Below are 24,459 nucleotides of genomic sequence, written 5' to 3' on the forward strand. Positions count from 1 at the left end.
CACACACACACACACACACACACACACACACACACACAAGAAGAAGGAAACGGCTGGTAAAGAAGAGGAGCAAAAGAAAGCTAAGAACTAAGAGGAAGACAATCCGGACCAAGGCGAATGTAGTGGATGACGTACCGTCGCAAGCCAGAAGGAGAAGCAGAAACAAAATGGAGTGGAGAAAGGCGAGCAAAAGAAGCCAAGGCCTCGGCGGAAGAGGATTAAGGGTGATGCGCTGGTTGTCGAAGCGAACGCCAACGTTTCGTACGCAGTACGATCCTCCGAAAAGTCAGAGAAGCCCCGGAGTTGAAGGAACTTGGAGAGAAAGTGGTAAGAACCAGGCGAACTCAAAAGGGAGATGCTTTTTGAACTGAAAAAGGATCCATCGGTTAAAAGCGCAGCTTTCAAGGATCTTGTTGCCAAAGCACTTGGAGTTGAAGCGAACGTGAAAGCGCTTTCCCAAGAAACCGTGATCGAGTGCAGGGACCTGGACGAGGTCACGACAGAACAGGAGTTAAGGAATGCGTTCAAGGTACAGTGCGAATTGGGCGACGTACTGATGGTAATCCGGCTCAGAATGGCATATAGTGGGACGCAGACGGCGACGATTCGTCTCTCAGCGGTAGCAGCACCCAAGCTACTGATGAAGGGTAAAATTAAAGTTGGGTGGTCAGTGCGTGTTCTGAAAGCCATCCCTCGTGTGACCAAGGAATTGGAACGTTGTTTCAGGTGCTGGGGCTTCGGCCATCAGGCGCGTAACTGTGAAGGTCCGGATGGATCCAGATCGTGTCGGAAATGCGGCGAGAATGGCCATTTTGCAAGCGACTGCGCAAAGCCACCGAGGTGTATGCTCTGCAATAATTCAGAGGGAAATGACCACACGACGGGAGGCTTCCAATGCCCAGCGTATAAAAAGGCGAAGACGGGTCAGCAGTGATGGAGGTGACCCAGATTAATCTCAATCATTGCGACATAGCACAACAACTGCTGTGGCAGTCGACAACGGAGTCGTTGTGCGACGTCGTGATAATTGCAGAGCCGCACAGTGCATTGAACGTATGGGACTGCGGGACAAAAATCAAAATTGATAGTTTTAGACATTTTATCAAGATCATTTAATGAAACAAGTAGTTTGTAATTAGCAAAGGTAGTATTTGCTCAAATGTCTCAAAATATTTACAAAATGGCAAAAATGTCTCAAGCTCTAAATTTTCATGCAAGCATTGCAAAAGTTTTTCATCATTGTATGGGTTGCCGACGGCTATATAACTACCAAAGTAGTTGTGAAAGTGGCATTTGCACTAGAAATGCAATGGTGAAGTCATCAATGGAATCTAGTGTTAGATTAAGCAGCACTTGAAGATGAACCTTGACAGAAATTTCGGTAGTCGAAAGGTTTTTCTTCAGTGCATGAATGTTTGGAAAACTACGTTTATGGAAGACGTTTAAGCATTTTGAAGCACAATATACTTTCGCACTAACAGATGTAGATTATGAACAGAGCTAGTGTTTGAGTAATACCATTGATACCATAATGTACATAAAATGCAGTAATACCATGTTTTACCATTCTCAGCCGTAACGGAAAAGTAAATAATAATTTATTTGAGACAAAGTCTGCAGCTCGTCGTTTTCTGTTTTTGTTGGGTAATTTTAGAAAACCTTTTAATTAGATCCACGAAACGAATTTCCTGCAAGAAAACCGAGAAGTGGGAAAAAACGGCAGCCGGTGCTAAGATTATTTTGACGTAGGACTACGTCTTACGGCAAGTTTTGAGACAGGGTGTCATTCCAAAAAATCGAAAAATGCGAGCGTCACGAAAAATGAAAGGTTTTGAGCGCTAATAGCTCAGCGGTTTTCCGATCGATTTTCAATATTCTTACACCAATCTATCGGAAAATCTTCTAAGAATTGACCCAAATGAAGAAAAGCATGGATTCTTGATGTTGAACTATTGAAAAATTGAAAAGAATGAACCTATGTTTTACCAGAATTCTCGCTTCGTGATTGGTTGGAAGATTCTTTACGATGATCTAAACCTATACAAATTTGATATCTGTGCTTGGGAAGTAAGCCAAAACAAGTGACAAAGTTTCCTCATTTCAACAAGATTTCTTAACACCGCGGTTTAACCTAGACCGTTTTGATGTCCTTGCTTGGGAAGTATGCCAGAAAGAGTGACAAAGCCCCCTCGTATCAACAAATTTCTTACGAACGCGATTAAACGGCATGTGATGCTGCCATGCCCAGAAAACAGGAACCGAGAAAAGAGCGGGACCGGCTTATTGGTGGAATGCAGCAATTAGCAACAATCGTGCTAGTTGTCTCAGAGCCAGAAGACGCGTCCAAAGAGCCAGAACTGAAACAGATCGGGAAGAACGTAGCAAACGTAAATCCTATGTCTTTGGCAAAGTTACTTATATAATTTTTAGTTACAACTTTGTCGAAGAAATTATCCTTCTATTTCTTTTCTACAAAAACAGGGTTCTGCAATTCAATTTAGTGGGCCTAAGAGAAAAGTTTATATGACATAATTTGTTCAAAATGATGTGTAGAATTTGATTTTGTTTGAGTTTTACCAAAAACTGCAGAATTTGAATATTTTTGAAATTTCAAAGATTTTAAAAAAAAATCCAAAAGAGTGTCCATCGATAGCCGTTCGCCAGATTTTAGGGCTATCTTAAAAAATATGCAAATCGGAGGGGATGGTTTTGAGATAATTGACATTTTATAACTTTTATCATGGCTTTGAAAAGTTTTTTCTTTCAGTGTATTTTTTTCTAAAAATACACTTAGTTTCCTAAAACTTTCCCTTTGCGCCATTTTGATCAAATAAGTAGTCTTCAAGATATGATGTGGTAGTACCCCCGTTTTTAAAAAAAGATCCGTTTTGTCAAACCTTTTTATTTTTTACTTACAGATAATCATGGAATCTCGACCAACATGTCAAAAGGTCCAATGTGCAAATGAGAGATTCTCTTTACGTTTCCTCTCTTATGCTTATTACGGCGGCATAAATATATTTCAACCCAATTATTCTAAAAGATAAGCTTTCCAATAACACCAGTAACCGTTTCATGCAAAATAGACGCATTCAGGTGCATTTATGCCGCCGTAATAAGCCTAAGAGACGAGATGCAAAGAGAATCTCTCATTTGCACATTGGACCTTTCGAAATGTTGCTCGTCAAATATTAGGTTTAGAAAGAAACTATTTTCACATTCAAATTCCAATTCCAATCGAAAATAGTCGAGTAAAAATGACTTTTTTTAGCGTTTTGAGCTGGAAATGATCATACAGAAAACGACACGTCTTCGGAACTTAATTCAACTGTTTGTTAATGCTGTGCTAGTTATCATCCATATGCATCCTAGCGATAAATAATCTTCATTGTGTATTTTAACCTACTAAATAACTTTATAGAACATATGAAAGCAATGAAAACAGCGTGTACAGAATTTTTGAGCAGAACTGATTTTAAAGTGGCTGTTAGCCTCGGGGCACAATGCTAATAAACCAATCGTCGTATGGTCGAATCTCGACTGATCGGTGCCGTTACAGAGTTAATAGGATCTTTGCTCTAGCCCGTAATTTTCCTGTACTCTAATAACCGGCTGCGAAGTCTGTCGATAAAGAAGGGTCAAGTTCTGAAGGACGTTTACACCCATGGCTTTGCTTTGCTTGATTTTAAAGTGGTTTCTTTAAACAAATCATTAAATTTCGCAACCAGTAAGAGATAGATAGTTACTATTTGCAGCAAAGTTGCTTATTTTAGTGTGTTCTACAATTTTTGTGATGACGCTATTTTTTGGACGCGTTTAAAAAATAAAAATTTGTGTCACCCTTTTAAGCGGATTCACGGTCACCCTAAAAGTGTAAGAAAATGTGCTATATTTTATTAATTAACTGCTCCAAAGAAACACCCGTTGAAAAATTACACATTTTTACTATATTATTCTGTTTTTGAGGTTTGGTCCCATTAAAGGTTTGGTCATTAAAGTTTTCTTGAATAAATTTCATCAATCATTTTTAAATATCTTTTGACCAGTAGAAACAATCCTTATGAAATTTGACAAATACATTTGCAGTGTTAAGACCTCTCTTTTAATACTAAAACAATTGAAACTAGATAGATTATCTTGGTTAAAATCGCTATAAAGTATTGTAAATTTTAACGTGTAACTTCGATTGCTCATAACTTTCAAACTAAAAGTCCAATCAAAAAACAATTCAATAGTGATCTATCCGGCTATATTACCTTTCAAATGAGACTAATAGCGCATAAATCGTCTTGGCAAACTCTGAGAAACAGGCGATAATTATTACCTTGTCAAAACACGTTTTTAAACATAACTTTTTAACTACATGTTTGTTTTCGATAAAACTTCCTGAAAATTTTTACAATTTAGCAAGAGCTTTCATTTGATACTAAGATCATTAAAATCGGTTGTGTGGTTCCGGAGAAAATCGTGTCACGTGGTTTTCACATTTTTGCTCATAACTTTTAAACGAAACGTCGAACCACGAAACAAATTCAATAGTGATATACTAGGCAATAATACCTTTCAAATGAGACTAATAGCGCATAAATCGGTTCAGCCATATCCGAGAAACAGGCGATAGAAAATGAGCTGCACACACACACATACACACACAGACATTGCTCAGTTCGTTGAGCTCTATCGATTAGTATATGTGACTCGGCCCTCCGGGCCTCGGATCAGCTTCGTGTTTTTCGACCAATTTCTAAATATATAACAAAGGTAAAACATATGCTTTTTTGGCAGAATCTCGCCCCGGATGACTTTATTCTTTATAATCAAAGTTCTACAGTTCCTAAACAAGCAAACATACAGGTATACTATTTTCAGCGAAATTGTTTATTTTTACTATTTGTACAATTTTGTAGTACATGAAAAAGTCATACAACAAGTACAAAAAGAGCAAAAATAGAAAAACTGATTTTACAAATTCATAATTTCATATACAATAAATAAGATTTTTGTATCTTCGCTGTAGAGCAAAAGCAAAATTTAGCTAAATTTCTTGTAATAATAAGCTCTATAACTTTGCAGAACACATCAATGTGTTATATTGACACTGAAGAAAAATATTTTTTTATTTCACTTGTAGGGGGATTAATCAAAATTTAAATTCCACCAGATGATAGAGCTTTCAATTTCAAGAAACTCTTCCAAAGGTTCTACAAACCCAAAACCAAGTTTTCCCAGTCAAATCTCTAGTGCGCACGTTTTCTTTGGTATGGGGCTATTTTGCGCGTGAGTAACTGTGTTACAAAAGTTGGCGCGAGTGTTCGAGGGTTAATATCTTTTGACCGGTAAAACCAATTCTTATGAAATTTTGCATATATATTCGTAGTGTCAAAACCTCTCGCTTGATATTAAAATAATTGAAATTAGGTAGATTATCTTGGTTAAAATCATTACAAATTATTGTTAATTTTCGTGTGGTGTATACGGTTGCTCATAACGTTCAAATTAAACGTCCAATAAAAAAATCATTCAATAGTGATCTATTAGGATATATTATCTTTCAAATGAGACTAATAGCGCACAAATCGGTTTGGCCATCTCTAAGAAACAGGCGATAATTGTTACCTTGTCAAAACATATTTTTTAAGCGTAACTTAAACTACTTGTTTGTTTTCAATTAAAAATTCCTGAACAATTTAGCTTTAATAAGGGCTTTCATTTGATACTAAGATCGTTGAAATCGGTCATGTAGTTCCGGAGAAACCCATGTCACGTATTTTTCACACTTTTGCTTATAACTTTTAAACGAAACGTCGCACCGTGGGATGAAACCCAAATCTAGGTGGACAAAAGTAATTACGCTTAAACCATTAGTCCTAGGTATTTGTTTATTTGTTTATTTGTTAGTGTAAAAATCATCGGACATCATGTGGTCTTAATGATAAAAGATACTACGTTTAACATAAAACACATAAGGATGTATTAGATTATCCACGCAGTCGCTGTCTAAATGCCGTTGCTGTTATGTGGAAGTCAAATAATGTCGCCACCGCGTTGAAGCTAGCCGACATGAAGCGGATGGGGTCATGTTGTCCATATGACACATTACGCTGTGGTAAGAATAATAGATTCCTGGGCCGTAACGATCTTTCTGGTGCATATAAGTTAAGCTGCTGCAAAATGTTCGGGGCATCGATTTCACCGGACAAAATTTTCCCGACAAATACGGCTTGTGCTTCGAATCTTCTTCGCTCTAATGTTTGTATTCTGAGTAGCTGGCAGCGTTCCGCATATTCTGGCAACTGGTGTTCGTTACGCCATGGAAGAAAGCGTAAAGCATACCGTACAAATCTTCGTTGCACGGTTTCAATTTTTGCTATCCAGTTAGCGTTGAATGGACACCAAACCACTGAGTTAGACTCAAGAATAGAGCGCACCAGCGCACAATACAGTGATCGAAGACAAATAGGATCCCGAAATTCTTCAGTGATCTTACAGATAAATCCGAGCTGTCTATTAGCCTTGGCAACTATTTCGTTGTAGTGTGGCCTAAAGGAGAGTGACGTATCCAGAGCTACACCCAGATCACGAACCGTATCTACTCTAGCTACAATATGACCACACATAGTATAGTTGAATGTAACCGGATTGGACTTGCGATGGAATGAAATCGCACAACACTTCTCGATATTGACGGTTAGTAGATTATTGGAGCACCATTGCAGAAAAATGTTAACTAAGCGCTGGAGCTCTAAGCAGTCAGCAGTATTTCTGACAGTTTTAAATAGTTTGATATCGTCTGCATAAAGCATGCGGCAATCTTCTGGAAGCAGAAGCGATATGTCGTTGATAAACAGCATAAAGAGCAGCGGTCCTAAATTGCTGCCCTGTGGAATGCCAGAGAGGTTGGAGAAATACTCGGATTGCACTTTACCCAGCTTCACGCAGAGCATTCGATCTAACAGGTAGGATCGAAACCATCGTACAAGGCTGGAGCCGACACCAAGTTTATCCAGTTTAGCCAGTAGTACGCTGTGGTCAACACGGTCAAATGCAGCTTTTAGGTCTGTGTAGACAGCATCAATCTGGGCACCTACGCTCATGGTTTGTAGACATTTTGCTGCGAATTGCACAAGGTTTGTAGCAGTGGAACGTTTTGGATAAAACCCATGTTGATCTAATGAGATGTAATGCCTACAGCTGGCGAAGAGGGCATCATGTATTATTATTTCAAATGCTTTCGAACATGTGCAGAGAGATGTGATGCCTCTGTAGTTTTTTACATTTCGTTTGTCACCCTTTTTTATTCACTGGAAACATAGCTGAAAGCTTCCATGTTGTAGGAAATAGGCTCTGTTGTAGTGATAAATTAAACAGCAGGCATAATGGACGGATAAACACAGCAGCACATTTTTTCAAACTACATGATGGAATTCCATCGGGTCCGGCGGCAAATGAGCATTTAAGTTTGTTAATAGCAGCTTCAACGTGACGATCAGTAATCGCGGGTAGACTGAAATCCAAGACGTCCCCAGGAGTGTTGCATAATGCTGTATTGATTTGCGCGGTTGTGGCAACGGAATCACGGAAATTGTGCTGAAAATGTTGGGCGAAAAAAGCACATTTTTCTGGCATCGTACTGCCATGACTATCTCCCAAAAACATATCTCTAGGCAATCCTTCCTCTTTCCTTTTGCTGTTAACGAACGACCAAAAGTTTCTCGGATTTGATCTGATATTATGCTGCATTCGATTGGTATACCGTTTATATAAATACCGGTTGTATTTGCGATATAGGTTACTAGCACGATTAAAATTCTGTTTCAGTGAAGCATTTCGCAATCTGCAGTATTTCCGTAAAGCCTGAGCTCGCTGCCGCTTGAGTTGTCGTAAACGTGGATTCGACCACGGTGGTTTACGCAGCGGCCTGCGGGGAGGAGTGCAATGAACTAGTGCATTATTAACGGCATCGTTAAAGTAGGCGATTGCATCGTCGACAGGGGGATTGACTTCAAGAAATCGCCAGTCGATACGAGACATGACATTGCTCAAAGACTCAAAATCAGTTCTGCGAAAATCCAAACCCGGTTCAACTGGAGTGTCTTCGAATTGTATGGGCAAGTTCTGGTTTACCGTTACATTCAGCGCTGGGTGATTAGGATCGAGAGGTACAAGTGGCTCAACAGCTTCGAACAACTCACATAGAGTCTCGTTGTTTGTTAGAATTAAATCAAGAAGACGATCGTTGGAATTGATCACGTGATTGATTTGTGATAGAATGTGCAGATTAAAGCCATCTAACAAATCGGAACTAGCAGCAGTAATATTCGAATGGAGATAGTCAATGGAGATGGCGTCATTACTCAAGCGAATCCATCGCAGTCCGGGTTGATTATAATCTCCAAATAGCAACGATAAATCATTAGGCTGCAAACTAGACATAATACAGCCGATAGAATTAACATGGTCTTCGATAGCGTTGGCGTCAGTTCGGCGATCCGGGGGCAAATACATTACACCAATACTAATTTTGCGAGTTGGTGTTTTGATAATCACCCACAGCTGCTCGATTTTGTCACTAACTGGAGTCGGGTCAACGTAGCTAATTAGCCGAGTGGAGACAGCAACTAAAACTCCTCCACCACGTGTCTTGGTACTGTTAAGGTGATTGCGATCGCATCGGTAAACGTTAAAAAAACTACCAAATAGTTGCGCAGAGTGAAGCTGGTCGTCTAGCCATGTTTCTGTTAATACAATGGCGTCATAATCACATTCGGTAGCGGCTAAGAAAAAGTCATCGATTTTGGTCCGAAGCCCGCGGACGTTTTGGTAGAGAATCCGAAGCCCAGGAACATCATTGTCGGATTGGTTGAGGTTAACTGATGAATGCCTGCAAGGTGCGGAGGGATCAGATACCGAATGACTTTTGAAAGAAGTATACTTGCCCGTAGCAGCAAGCTGGAAGACCCCTTCTCCATACTCAAACACAGGACCGGGACGGCTGATGAGCGCTGGCAGCAGTGGCGCGACTGTGATGAGCGGATTAGGGGCTTCCAATTTGCTTAAATCAGTGCGTCCCGGGTCAGATCCAGTCAGTACGTATCCAGAATTAGTTGAATCAGTAACGGTGTGAGGCGAATTCATGATGGCGATTAGTTTACAGGTGTCGAACGAGGGCTCGTTGAGGACTGCGGTGGGACTGATTGTACCATTCGTGGAAATTTTGGTGCTTTCGGTCCCCAAAAATCCTTTGAGCTAGTTCTGTCTTCAAATTGACGAAAATAGATCCCTTTCGGCCAGTTGCTAGCGTCTAGTGCAATTTCTTTAAAGTTAAGGTCAAAGCCGACTTTAAAAGAAATGAAGGCAAACGAATTTAAATCGGCTTCTTTTTTTACAAGCTTTCGAACCAATGGTTGAGCGCCAGGCACACATTCCTTTACAAGTGCCGATATATCATCCTCAGACACATGCGGAGCAATGCGCGATATATAGAGCCAGAATTTTTCCGCCGGTTGGGGAACCGTATCCACCAGTTTTGGAAAATTTTCTAAATCCTTTGCTCCACTAATCAAATTGCTTTGGATTTTTGATCGCTTAGGGGTGTCATTAGGCGAGATAACTCTCGGGCGTTTATTTCTATGGTTGATAGGCATGGAATCAGGTGTCACGTTGTCCGAAAGCTTATTAGAAATAGACCCAATAAATGCATTAATTTGCGCAAGCTCATTTTTCACTTCATTCATGCAGCCGTTGATTGATTCAGCAACAGATGATACAACAGCAACAGCGTTATCCGGTGTATTCGCCTTGAGATTTTCGACCGAAGGCAAACACTCGTTGCAAAACCAAAGCAAGTTCATTTGTTCGTTGAAAAAATCCAAATTCGAACGAACCCAACCGCAGCATTTCATGTGAGCAACACAGTCACATAGATGGCATTTAACTATGTTGAGGTTCTTAATAGGTTCGGAACATTTATAACAGCTTTTTCTCATCTCTACTGAAGCTTTACGATTATCGGGTTGCATGGATGAAGGCGATATCAAAATCTGCTCGAAAAAGTGACTTGCTATGCGAAACCACAGGCGGCGCTTCCGTAGAATAAAAGAATTGACGAAGCTTTCAGCTTTTTCCTCCAGATGGCGCTTCAGGAGAAAAAAATGCGCGTAGCGGTAAAGATAAGTGTATGTCAAAATAACACCAAAAATCACTTCACTCGGAATTACTCGAAAAACGCAGAATAAGCACGAAATCCACCACTTGCACTATAAATGCTATCGCAGTAGGTCGATTATCAATCATTCGCGAAAATCAGATGTCGAAATTCGACGGAATGAGGAATTAAACACGGAGCAAAAAAAATAGTCACTCAAGCGTTACAACAGAGTTGCCGGTATAAAGTATCTTCGGAGAAAATTTGTTATTTCAACTTCCGCATTTTTTGCTGTATATGGCATTAGGGTGACCATCATAGTAGGCTTGTGCAAAATATAAACTTTTTTAAGGTTGAAGTTAGCTGAATAAAATGTTCCACAAAGTTAAATGTAGCAGTATCATTTCGTAATACGTAATTAAAGTAGCACTTCGATAGTTAAACGAAATTTATTATATCAAAGCTTTCATTGATGATATACGAATGTAAAATATCACTCGCAACTCGCACTCGCAACTCCGTCCGATCGTCAACGTTGGTGTTCCCAAACTGAATCGACCGTTACGACTTACCTCATCTCAAGTCGTTTCGTAATCTATACTTCTCGCTCACTCATATAGCTTCACTCTTTCATGAAGCTTTAGTGTATACGATTACTGCGATCTACTCATTTCATTTCGATACTTACCCAGCCATAGAGTAACACTTTTCAATCCGTTACATCCTTCCCTATTTTTAGTTTTTTTTATTGGGAATATTATCTTAATGAAAACATGATTTATTTATCAACAGTTAAACTATAAAATCGTCAAATTTAGCCGGTCGTCTGCTAGTACGTTTTGCAGGTGTTACTGTGCCCTCTGATGAATTATTTTGACCCGCAACGTCTTTCGCCTCTCCGATGGTCACGGTTCCCGGATCTGTAGCGATTATCTCCGCCGATGATATCTCTGCGTCTTTGAGCTTTTTCAGATGTGAACTGTTCCGTTTATACATTTTACCTGTTTCCATTGATCTTACCGTAATCTCTCCTCCTTTAACGTCTGTAATCTCAAACTCTTCAGATCTGAAGTTGGGCTGATGTGACCCAGTTCTCAAGTTCCGCATTAAGACCACGTCTCCCTTCACCAGTTTATGATTTTCCGCCCGTCGGATACCGTCAGCCCTTATCTTGTGTTGTTCCTTCCTTTCCATGTCTCTGTCTCTGCATGACTCCCATTTTAAACTTGGTGCTTGATGAATCGATGGCATGCGATTGCGTATCTCTCGCCCGAACATCATTTGTCCTGGAGAAATCCCGGTTGTTTCCTGCGGTGTAGAGTGGTATAACGTTAAATACTCATAGATGTCCGTCTTCCAATCTGTCCCCTGGATGTAACTGATTTTTAAACGCTTACTAATATTTCGCATTTGTCTCTCCACCGCACCATTTTGCTCCGGCCAATATGGTGTAGAGAGATTCAAATGGATCCCGTAGCTTATACAAAAATTACGGAATTCGGCTGCATTGAACTGTGGTCCATTGTCTGCAGTAATTGATCGTGGTAAAACAAAACAGCTAAACATTCGCAGTAGTGCTCCGATCACTTTTTGCGTAGTCGCCGGTTTCATTGGTTTTACCTGTACAAATCGGGTTGTATAGCAAACGACGACTAGCAACGATACGTCTTCGGGGAGACCTTCTTTAAAATCGATTGCCAGGTCTTGCCAGGGCATTGTCGGAAGACGGCGAATCATAGGATTGGGTTTCTCTGGTAGTGCCGTCATTTTACATGGTTTACAAAATCGGATAGCGGTAGCGACCTGCCTATCCATGAAGGGAAACCATACTTTCGATCGTAGCATGGCTTTCATGGAAGTTCCACCCTGATGCCCCAAATGAGCCAAATTTATAACTTTTTCTCTGAGTTGCTTAGGGATAACAATTCTGTCACCTCGCAATATCAACTCCCCATAGAGCGTTAGGTCTTCTCTGATCGTTTTCGTTCTGAACTCCTTTGGTACATCGTCCCAGGTTCCTGAAAATATCGCTTCTTTTACTTTCTGCAAATCATCATCTCGCAAGGTTTCGGTTTCAAGTTCTTCGATAGACAATACATTGGGTTTTATCTCATCCGCTAACCATCCAATGATGTCAGAACCCGCATCAACATCTTTTAATCCTTGAGAAAGCCGGGAGAGCGAATCAGCGAGATTGCAGTCCCCTGGTTCATATCTAAGTGTGAAATCAAAACTTTGCAATCGCAGAATCCATCTTTCTAAACGTGCTGATGGTTTCGACTTCACTCTGTTGAAAAGGTATTCCAAAGGCTTGCAATCTGTTATAAGTGTGAAATGCTTTCCATAAAGATATACATATAATTTTTCCATGGCCCAGATCATCGCATAGCATTCTTTTTCCGTTTGGCAGTATTTTTTCTGGAAATTTGCCAAACTTTTTGATATGCAGGAAATCGTTCGGGAGATGCCGTCTTTAACTTGGATCAAAATAGCACCTAAGCCGTAAGGACTGGCGTCAGTAACCAGTATGGTCTCATCTTCCGGATCAAAGAATCCTAGAGAATCTACTCTGCCAAGCATTTTCTTGAGCACTTCAAGTTCTCGACTGTGTGCTTCAGTCCACACGAATGAACTGTCCTTGTTTAGCAGGGTTCTTATACGAGCGGTCATTGTTGAGAGATTCGGAATGAACTTCCCTACAAAATTGATTAACCCTAAAAGAGATCGTAATTCAGAAACAGATGATGGTGCTTGTAGTTCTAAGATTGCTTTTATCTTGTCATCCGTTGGTCGGATACTATCGACGGACACAATGTGTCCTAAGAATATTACGGATGACACCCCGAAAACCGACTTTTGCATATTAACCTTCATGTTCATCTTCTTAATCTGGTCAAGAACTTCTTGCAAAGACTGATCATGTTCTTCTGCAGTTTCGCCATAGATTAAGATGTCGTCCATGTAGATAATCAGACCTCTAATCCCTCTAAATAAATTTTCCATTTCTCGCTGGAAAAGTTCAGGTGCCGACTTTATCCCGAACATCAATCTACAGAAGCTGTAAACGCCACTCCTTGCGACAAACGTGGTAATATTCCTACTATTGGGTTCGAGCTCGAAGTGATAGTACGCGGTTTCAAGATCAATTTTGGATAATTTCTCAACCTATTAATACATAAAACAAAGCTAGGCTAGTCAAAACGTAGATCTAAAACTTTATTCACATACCTTTTTGATTCTTGACATAGCATCGTCTATACTCGGCATTGGATAGTTCTCTCGCTTCACTGCTACGTTGGCCGCTCGCATATCCACGCACAACCGAATTCTCCCATCGGATTTTCTCACTGTAACTAGTGGTGACACCCATGTAATGGGAGCTTCCACTCGTTCGATGATTTGCTTCTCCAATAGCTCTTGAATCGTTTGTTCCACGTCCGCTTCCATGGACATGGGAAATCTCCGAGCTGCTTGAACGACTGGTGTTGCTGTTTCGTCAACTTGGATCGACAAACGTACATCCGGTATCTTAGGAAATTGGTTTTCGCATGTTACTACATCCGTTGTGTGCTCTACTGACAATATTTTATTTACATTGTACCCGATTTTTAATATTCCCAATGCAAAAGCTGTTCCTTTACTCAGCAAGCTAACTTGCCCTTGAGGTGCAACCAAAATATGCGACCAAATTCCTGTGTCTTCACCAGGAATTTTTACTTCGGTTTCGAAAACTGTACAAAAGAATATGTCCCGATTAAATGCAAACACTTTAAGTTTCATTTCTCCGCTCTCCGGTTTTCTTTCGTTCAGGATCTGAGCCCCTTGATTTTTCAATTTCTCAAACGTCTTATTGTCGATGATGTTAGCTGGTGATCCCGAGTCGATGACCATTTTGATAATCACTCCACCAATCTCCAGCTCCAGTACTTCATTGAGATCGTCGGTGGCCTTCACAAAAAATATTCCCTTTTCTGTTTCCTTGATGTGATTTACGATTGCGAGAACCCGTTTTGCGCCATCTGAGTTTCTGTTCCCGGATTCGTTATGTTTCCGTTTTCGGCAGCAAATCTTAAAATGACCTCTCGATCGACAGCCATAGCATTCAACATTCTTCGCTGGACATTTGTTCGATTCCTCAGCCAAATGGCCAGGCTTGTTGCAGTTATAGCCTTTTCTTGAGCCTTCCCATGATCTGCCGGGCGCTCTTTTGAACGCGATCTTACCAACAACGTTTTGAACCAATGAACCGTCGTCAAAGGAAGTTGATGGTCTTTCGTATTCCTTCGTTTGCTTTTGAACTTCTTCGATTGTTTTTCCCAGACTAACTACTTCAGCTAGTGTCAAATCCTCTGTCACCAGCTTCTTCCTCAAGTCGGTCGATCTACAGCCTTCAATAATTTGATCGACGATCATATCGTCTGCATCAATAAATAAACATCGGTTTGCCTGTTCACGCAACCGAAATACATACTCCTCAAACGGCTCTGGCATGTTCTGCCGCATCGATCGCAAAAGATGCCGTTCAAATCTTTTTCTTAGAAGGGGGGCAAAGTACGCATCAAGAGATAAAACTGACTGATTCATACTTGAGGACCACAATCTCTTCGCCCTCATCGACATCTTTGTGAACTTCTCATTTCTCGACTTTATCATAATATGACTGGAGGTCTATACCACCCAACACCAATAATAAGTTGCATTTTTCTTCGTCGTCTTCAACCTTGTTTGCTCGCAAAAATCCAAAGCTTTCTTCCATTTTATCCAATCATTTCTGGGATCTGTGCCCACCTTGAACGGTGGCATTGCCGCTGCATCTACAATCGAAATGAACAATGTTACGACTGCCGATAACATGCCCGAATATAACTGTTTCGTCCGTTGAAACTATCCTGGTTTGCCTGACTGTCAACCAATGTCATTTCGTTGCTTCAAAAAAATAGATCGTTTTCTCTAACACGAACACCATCCAATCATACACGACTCTTTTACAAAGCTACTTAAATAGCATCCGAACCGCCACATGAAGCATCCATTTTTTGTCCAGAGCTCAAAAACACATCGGTAGTCTAACATCAGGCGCTCTTACCTAACCTCGATGCCTATACCTATCATGGAGCCGAGCACCAGTAATGATTTCCTTGTGTTCTTGCCTTTGCACGAAGCAACCTTTCCATGCCAAAATATATATACCACTACCACGAAGCAACAACCAGCGCGCGTCGGCTGAGCCCGAGCACGAAGCACACTTTTTTTCCTCCTCTCTACCAGCACGAAGCCTTTTTTCAACACGTAGCCAAACGCCATGCAATAACGCCATATTCCTTCGAAAAACACTTGAATTGTGCACGAAGCAAGATTTTCTTTTTGCCTATATACGTCCTCTGCACGTAGCTAAGCTCTCTAGCATTTTTCCATGTGCGAAAAAAACATCCGCTATCTTAAATCAGCACGAAGCCCAACAGTTTATCCGCTGGTATAAATGTACCAGCAATCGTTTCTCACCACATTTTTCAAAGTCAACTTACCAATTTTAATCATCGTCGCCATTGTAAAATATCACTCGCAACTCGCACTCGCAACTCCGTCCGATCGTCAACGTTGGTGTTCCCAAACTGAATCGACCGTTACGACTTACCTCATCTCAAGTCGTTTCGTAATCTATACTTCTCGCTCACTCATATAGCTTCACTCTTTCATGAAGCTTTAGTGTATACGATTACTGCGATCTACTCATTTCATTTCGATACTTACCCAGCCATAGAGTAACACTTTTCAATCCGTTACAACGAATAATTATATATATAATAATTATTCGTAGTTATTAAAATAGTTCAACAAATTCGTTTCGTTGCGCTAGAATGTAGAACCGGTTTTCGGTCTAATGGCGAAACCCCCAAATTTCTCTCCCGTGCAGCTACTCGTAAATTCCGTTGAGACCGAACTGTAGGGGAAGCAATGAAAGATGCTTCGTAGAAAGGTTGGAGAGAATCGGATAGAGCCAAGTTGAGTTGCCGAAATGAAACAGCTAGCAGGATCGTAGATTCCCGAATTGACCCGACGAAGTTAGCGGGAAATGAAGTCACCTTCCCTTATCTGAGGATCAAAAATGATCGTTCATTTCGTCCTAGACCGTAAAGCATTTCGGAGTGTAAAGTCTGTTGTCCGCGCTTTTCCTTTCTATTTTATAAAGTCAGTACTAAAAATTTTAGTAAAATTGTAGTGTGCGATAATTTTGGAGTGCGCCAAAAGTTGGCAGCCGCACGGCTACAATTTCATCAACAGCACTTCGAACGAGAGAAGGAAGGACAGCGAAAGACGCATCCAGCACAATTCGGACGAATTCCCGGCGCACGCTATTCTGCCGGTCGACACGTGGATCGCCCAACATCCACATTCTGAAGCATCGGACGGACCGGAGTCCACCGGTGAGGCTAGTGGCCGTTTCCGGTCGAGTATTCCCGGAAAGCGGCACTAAGCAGTTTTAGTTTCATCTGTAACAATCATCCAAAATCGAAGTTAGTTCCCGCCTGTAAAGCCATCTAGCATCGCATCGTAGAGTTCTTGCCGTACCACATGTGATCGCACAGCAGCCGACAGTAGCGATCGCCTAGCAGCAGTCGACGCTACGTAAGCCACCACCAGCAGCAACAGCACACAGCTTTTGGTGAGTCGTATCTATTCATTCATTCTAAAGAGCGCGTCCTAGAAATACGCCATAGTGCCGTAAGCGTGATTTCACGAAGTTAACCCGTCCAAGCACGGCGTGATCACGACTATTGTTTGATATAGTTTGAGGTTGGGGTCGGCATGTAACCGCGTGCACGCGTTACCGAAATTATGAACGCCGCCCCAACCAGAATTGTCTAGACATCGTACGAGAATTAATAGTGACGTCACTGCAGAATTTGGAAGCAGCTGATTGAAATTGGATTGAAAAGCACATGGGTCGTAGAGCACAGTAGGGAGAGAAAAACGCACACACCGATAGAAGTTAGGCCTAGAATATAAGAAACACGAATATGAATACATACACACGTTGAAGCATGCATGCATTAAATCGAATAATTTAAAATACAAACCGTTTTCCGTAATTAATAAAATGTTTTCCTACACTCTTAAATGATTCTACCTGTAAATAGGTCGGATTTAGTTAAAGCTAGGTTGAAACTACTCAAAATGCCCTTAAAGTGTACAAACTCAAACTTTGGGTAAAAATTTCAACCAATTTTGGCTACTTGCTATCGATAATTGATTTATTCTCTATGACAAATAACGCAATTTTAAGTTCCTACTACCAATTTTTTGGTTGAAAAACTACTCAAAATCTGAGTTTGTACACTTTAAGGGCATTATGAGTAGTTTCAACCTAACTTTAACTAAATCCGACCAATTTACAGGTAGAATCATTTAAGAGTGTAGGATAGTTTAAAACAACGTGTTCTTCTTGCAGTTAAACTAGTTCGTTCTAATGTGTTCACGTCATTTCGTTTTCGTTTCGTTTAGTTTATTTGAGTTTATTTCGTACCGTGAAGTTTGAATGAACGGCGAATCTTTTTCGAGATGTTTTCGCCGTCTGGTGGCAAATAGCGACATTGCCAGTGATGAGAACTTTTGAACTTTTGGTGTTTCTTACCGTGAGCTTTCGTTTCGTGTCGTTCGGTATTTGAAGATTTATGCTAGGTGATAAAAGAGTAGTGTACCCGTTTTTGGTGGCTAAATTTAGGTAAGCCTATCTGGTTCGATCCTGATTCCTTTCGAATTAGCAATCTTAGACTGACCCTAGGGGGAGTCTCACCGGGCAAACACAACGTGGCGTGCAGTCTCCCTTACGGAGTGGCGCTTATGCTGCACGCTGAATAGGGATCGACCAGGGCCGGCTACATAAAGAACATTAAATTTTGAGTAACTTTGCTAAAGAAATGAAAGCCTTATCTTTTACAGTTGATGGACTGGGGCAATTTAAAGTTTTTTGATCGGGGTGAACCTAAAAAATCCGTTTTTTCTTAATATCTCCTTTCGTGTTCATTTCTCACAAATCATGCCTTCTGAGCACTTTCACAGCCATTGAAAACGCATATTTTGTTTGAAGGAATCAGGTCGCTATCTCCTTCGGTTCTGAAGCTAATAGTAACTATCTATCTCTTACTGGTTGCGAAGTGTAACAATTTTTTAAAAATGCAGCGAAAATTAAAAAGTTGAGATATCAAAAAGCGGTTACGTCACAATTTATTTAGATAAGTAATTTTTACACGTCAAAAAAAATTCACTCAAATCGATCCTCTAAGATACTGCGATACACGCACAGTCGCTGAAAACATATGATTTCGAGGAGAGCGCGTTTAAACTATTGTACAGCACTGCACTTTCCTTCAAGTGATCCAACAGTTTTACTGTAAATTCTCAACGAGACCACGTACCGAAAAATACTATGGGCTCAACATTTCTAAAGATAAAAGCCTTCTGAAAATGCAAAACAAACAAGTTTTTCGATTTTCCAGTGAGGGTCCCCCTTCAGTTTCTGAATTCAGCTAAAGTACAACATATGACATTTTTAAGTACTCAAAATTGCAAAAGTAGCTCATTTGGTGACATATAAAGTGTCCAGAGTTACATTGGTCACAGCTGGACACAATCTTAGAACGTTCCGAATACATCCAGGAAAACGGACAGTTGCTCACTTAAACCAAACCCCAGAATGTCACCCCGCTATTAACTCAAAATAACAAATTATACAAATAAAAGGAAGACATTTTTTGATTGCTTTGGAATATTATACAAATTTATCAGTATATTACATAGACTATGTATTGATATGTATTGATGATAACTATCATAGTGTTATCAAAAAATTGAGTTCCGAAGGCGTGTCGAATCTACGAATCTAACTCACATGACAAATGAGATGGTATAACAAAGGTTCCTTTCACCAATAGGTGGATTAAATCGGGTTTTTAATCTATCTTATTACCGAAAAAATTGTGATTTTGGTAAGTAAAATGGTAATTGCGACGATGCGATTTCAATTAATTTCGGTGGCCAATATATTACTAAACATCCATAGAAAATTTCATGTGCTGCTTTTGAGCAGTTTTTACGTTATTGACATTTGAAAAAAGCATATTTTTTTAGAAAAACTGTCTGTAGTTTCAGAACCGAAGGAGATAGCGACCTGACTCCTTCAAACAAAATGTGCGTTTTCAATGGATGTGAAAGTATTCAGTAGGCATGATTTGTAAGAAATGAACACGAAAGGGATATTAAGGAAAAACGGATTTTTTAGGTCCACTCCTACCAAAAAACTTTAAATTGGCCCAGTCCATCAACTGTAAAAGATAGGACTTTCATTTCTTTAACAAAGTTACTCAAAATTTAATGTTCTTTAACTTTGCGGAACATTTATTTAGCTAACTTCAATCTTAAAAAAGTTTATATTTTGCACACGCCTACTATGATGGTCACCCTAATGCCATATACAGCAAAAAAAGGGGATGTTGAAATAACAAATTTTCTCCGAAGATACTTTATACCAAGGACTAACGGTTTAAGCGTAATTACTTTTGTCCACCTAGATTTGGGTTTCATCCCACGGTGCGTCGTATCACGAAACAACTCAATAGTGATCAACAAAAGTAATAGCGAACGATTCGGTTCAGCCATCTCTGAGAAACAGGCGATAGAAAAAATCATTACATACACACACACACACACACACACACACACACACACACACACACACACACACACGCACGCACACACACACACGCACACACACACGCACGCACACACACGCACACACACGCACGCACACACACACGCACACACACACACACACGCACGCACGCACACGCACGCACGCACACACACGCACGCACACACGCATGCACGCACACACACGCACGCACACACACGCACGCACACACACACGCACGCACACACACACACACGCACGCACACACACACAGACATTGCTCAAATCATCGAACCCTATCGATTGGTACATGCGACTTGGTCCTCCGGGCCTCAGATCAATTTCGTGTTTTTCAACCAATTTTTAAACCTTTGTTATAGTATAACAAAGGTAAAAAGGGGGATTGCTCGGTGGATTTGCACAATTTTTTTTATGTTTTTGACGTAGGACTACGTCTTACGGCAAGTTTTGAGATAGGGTGTCATTCCAAAAAATCGAAAAATGCGAGCGTCACGAAAAATGAAAGGTTTTGAGCGCTAATAGCTCAGCGGTTTTCCTATCGATTTTCAATATTCTTACACCAATCGATCGGAAAATCTTCTAAGAATTGACCCAAATGAAGAAAAGTATGGATTCTTGATGTTGAACTATTGAAAAATGGAAAATAATGAACCTACGTTTTACCAGAATTCTCGCTTCGTGATTGGTTGGAAGATTCTTTGCGATGATCTAAACCTATAGTAATTTGATATCTGTGCTTGGGAAGTAAGCCAAAACAAGTGACCAAGTTTCCTCATTTCAACAAGATTTCTTAACATCGCGGTTAAACTTAGACCATTTTGATGTCCTTGCTTGGGAAGTACGCCAGAAAGAGTGACAAAGCCCCCTCGTGCCAACAGATTTCTTACGAACCCGATTAAACCTAGTCCGATTTGATGTCTGTGTTAGGGAAGTGTGCCAGAAAAAATGACAAAAGTTCGTTGTCCCAGCAGATCGCAAATTCTTTACTGCGAGACGATTAAACCTCGGCGAATTTGATATCTGTGTTGGAAAAATGTGCTACAGCTGTAGTGTTCGGTTATAATACGACTCTATATGAAGGTGAAATTAGTCATCATCGATTCTGCCAATTTCCAAAGCAGGTTTTTTGTTTGAAACAAAAATTCGGTTTATGAAAATATATTCGCTGTGTTCAGATTGGCAAGAAGAATGCAGTAGGTATATACATTTTTATAAACACAATCCCGCTTTTGGGCCGTAGCAGGAAAGCAATAGTTTGTGTTCTTGATTTTGTTAACTTGTTTTTAAATGCACAATCTTTTGAGAATTGAACGTATGCAATGTTACTACTTTGATAAATGTTACATACAACGCATGTAGCATGTATATATGTTGCATATAGCATGTATATATGAAGAATCGAATGATTACAAGCATGAATACATGCTACTATCACTACAAAGAGACTTACGTAGTCCTGCGTCACCTATATATGCGGTCGTGTCTTGTACACAACCCCTCTGATTTTTTACACAGCATTATCATCTAGGGTATACCTGTCGTATTGACCCAGGAACTGATTGCACAGGTGCTGAGTATCACTGATTTCTGCAACGCAACTAGCTCACGATCTAACCTCAGCACCTTTAGGTCTTCCTGCAATACTTTCGGAACCACTCCAAATGCGGAAAGCACTATCGGAACTATTCTTGGGACCTCTTCTAATCTCCACAACTCTTTCAACTCCACTGCCAGCGTACGATATTGAACAATTTTGTGACCGTGTGTTAATTCCAAATTACGGCTCAGTGGAATGCGACGTTAATGATGGTTACTATTCGTCTACCCTTGTCGTCAACCTTAATGTCTGGTCGGTTGTGGTGAATAAAAAGGTCCGTCAGAACGGTGCGGTCCCAATACAGCTTGAAACGGTCATTTTCTAAGACCTGGAGATCTGGTTAGTAGCGGTAATTTGGCACATCTTCCTCCAACAAACCACATTGCAGCGCCAACTTCTGGTGCAATATCTTTGCTACGATGTTTTGGCGCTCTGTATAGGCTGCATTTGCTAGTACTAGGCAGCCAGCTATAATGTGGTTGATGGTTTCTAGTGGTTGATGGCACATTCGGCATACATCCTCTACATCAGTGATGGCCAAACTGTGGCCCTTCGTAATGATTCGTGCGGCCCTTGGACTGATTTGAGGGATGGCAGACTTATGAATAATTTTTTTGATGACACAGGGGTCACACAGGTCAGTCGTAGTACCTTGTGCATATTGTAGAATTGATTGCTTTCCGGTTTTAATCTTGTGGTGATTCCTAAAAATCGACTTTTGCTGCCGCCTATTTTACTTTTTGGTATGCGCAAGAATGGCCAGAAGTCATTGCGGCCCGCGGACTCATGGGGCGATCTGATTTGGCCCACACCACGCTTATGCCTGGGCATCACTGCTCTACATCCTGATGCTAGATATACCATCTACAATTTCTCGTCGGCATAATCCCGCCTTGAATGGCTATCATGTTGGATTCGACCACTTGAGAGAGTTCACTACGGGAGAGCGATAAGTTCGACACGACCTTGTCAACATAAGGCTGGTTCAATTGGTAGGGGTGACCACCATGTATTGCTTTCTGCTTCCAAGATGCAAACTTCTCTTCCATCGACAATAGATTGCATCTGAGGTCGTAGTCTGGTTGCGCCAGATGTAAAACGCTGTACCCCTATCAGAGGCACAAACAGCTCGGTATATTCCGTGCCGAGTTGCACATTCTACGAAATATTCAGGTATCTGACGCACCTGAGCAACGCACAGTGATTGAATTTCGACTATTCCTACACCCCCTTCTATTCGTAGTAAAGTAAATCTCTCCAGTGCCGATTGAGGGTGGCGCATACCCGCTTGTTTGAATTTTCGCCGCACGCTCCTCTCAAGATCTTCTAGGTCAGTGTTGCTCCACTTCACTACTCCAAAATTGTAGATGAACAGGGAAATGACAAATGTATTCAGTGCTTATACCTTATTCTCCGCGTTGAGGAAAGACCTTAGGACACGGTTAACTCGACCTAAAAATTTATCCCGCAGATCTATCTTGATGTCGGTGTGGCGATTTTTTTTCCATGTGTGGACTCATTACTGCGACCAGTATAGTTGATCTATTGTAATATCGCCCGGGTGTTTGCTGTATGACCTGCACTGCATTTCTTTTTGCTATAATCGCTATTGAGTGAGCGATATGCTTATTTTAAATTGTATGCGTGCTTGCGTGTATTGGGGTTTACCCTTCCTTCAAAGCTTGATCTACTTTACCCACTTATTCCTCGCTGCCAGCACTATCCCATATTCTAGCCGTCCCTGGCGAGGACTCATTCGTACCTCTGACCAGTACACTTATCTATAGGAGGGACAACATTTGCACTGTCAAGAGGCTTTAGAGGGTAAATATAGAATTCAGCACGAAGGAAGGGTAAATATGGAGGGGCCTGAGAATAAACCCATGCTAAAGTCACTTGACATCGAATGGCTTGATTCTACTAAGATTCGAACCCACGACCACTCCCTTGTCAGTGGTCGGTGTGGCGAATACTGGTGAGCTGCCTGAAACCAAGGTATTTGTACGATTCGCCACGAACCACATCCATAATCATCTTCCCATCGTAGACCTCGTAGCCATCAAAACTGCACCCTGCTTAAAGCTGTACTGATCGGCATTTGTCAAGCCCAAATTCCATACCAATATCGCTGCTTACTCTCTCAACTAATTTGATAGCTACTCCTAGTCATTCTGTTGATTCAGAAAAGATCTTGAGATCATCCATTCAAAAGGTATGGGCCACATTTTCATGCTAGCCATACCTAATGTAATGACCGTTTCTATTAAGCGTTTTGCTAAGGGGGTTCAAAGCTAGGCAAAACCAAAGCGGACTGAATGAATTCTCTTGGAAGATACCTCTTTGAATCCGCAACATTCTCGAGCGCAACACAGTTTTCCCATCACTAAGTTGTACTGTAGCAGTCCACTGTTCCAACGCATGCTGCAGAAACCTCACGACTGCAGGGTCTATTTTATACATCTCCAATATTTTAATTAAGAAAATGTGAGGTATGGAGTTGTACGCTTTCTCATAGTCAATGTAGGCCATACTAAGATTCTTCTGGTTGTGCACCGCTTGCCCCACAATGACTGCATCAATGATGGCCTGATCTTTGCAGCCATGGGTATTCTTTTTGCATCCTTTGTGTTCCTCCATCAGAATGTTTTGTTGCTCACAGTGGAATGAGATTTTCGCGGCAATGATGGCTTTGTACTTTGTACAAGGTTGATAAGCATGTGATTGGCCTGTGCTTTGATGGGTTTGATATGTTACTGTCTTTGGGGATGAAGAAAGTTTTGCCTCGGGTGGCAAAATCAGGCAGTGTGTGAGGCTTACGTAATACCTTATTGAAGCACTCGGCTATCTTGGGATGAACCACGACTAGCTTCTTGTACCAAAAATTCTGTACGCCGTCTGGTCCTGGGACTGTCCAATTGCTGCAGACACATGTTGCATCGCGTTATTTTTTTAGGGTGACACAAATTTTCGTTTATTAAAATGCATTCAAAAAGGTATGGTATCTTCAGC

At 40.9% G+C, this 24,459-nt stretch overlaps 1 protein-coding gene across 1 annotated transcript in view; it reads right to left on the reverse strand.

Moving 5' to 3' along the window:
* The window catches only part of LOC128745999 (uncharacterized), a 189,411-nt gene that overhangs the window by 164,331 nt on the left and 621 nt on the right, over nt 1–24,459 (reverse strand). The window lies entirely within an intron of this gene.

The sequence above is a fragment of the Sabethes cyaneus genome, chromosome 1 (genome assembly GCF_943734655.1).
Source record: "Sabethes cyaneus chromosome 1, idSabCyanKW18_F2, whole genome shotgun sequence".
Taxonomy (NCBI): domain Eukaryota; kingdom Metazoa; phylum Arthropoda; class Insecta; order Diptera; family Culicidae; genus Sabethes; species Sabethes cyaneus.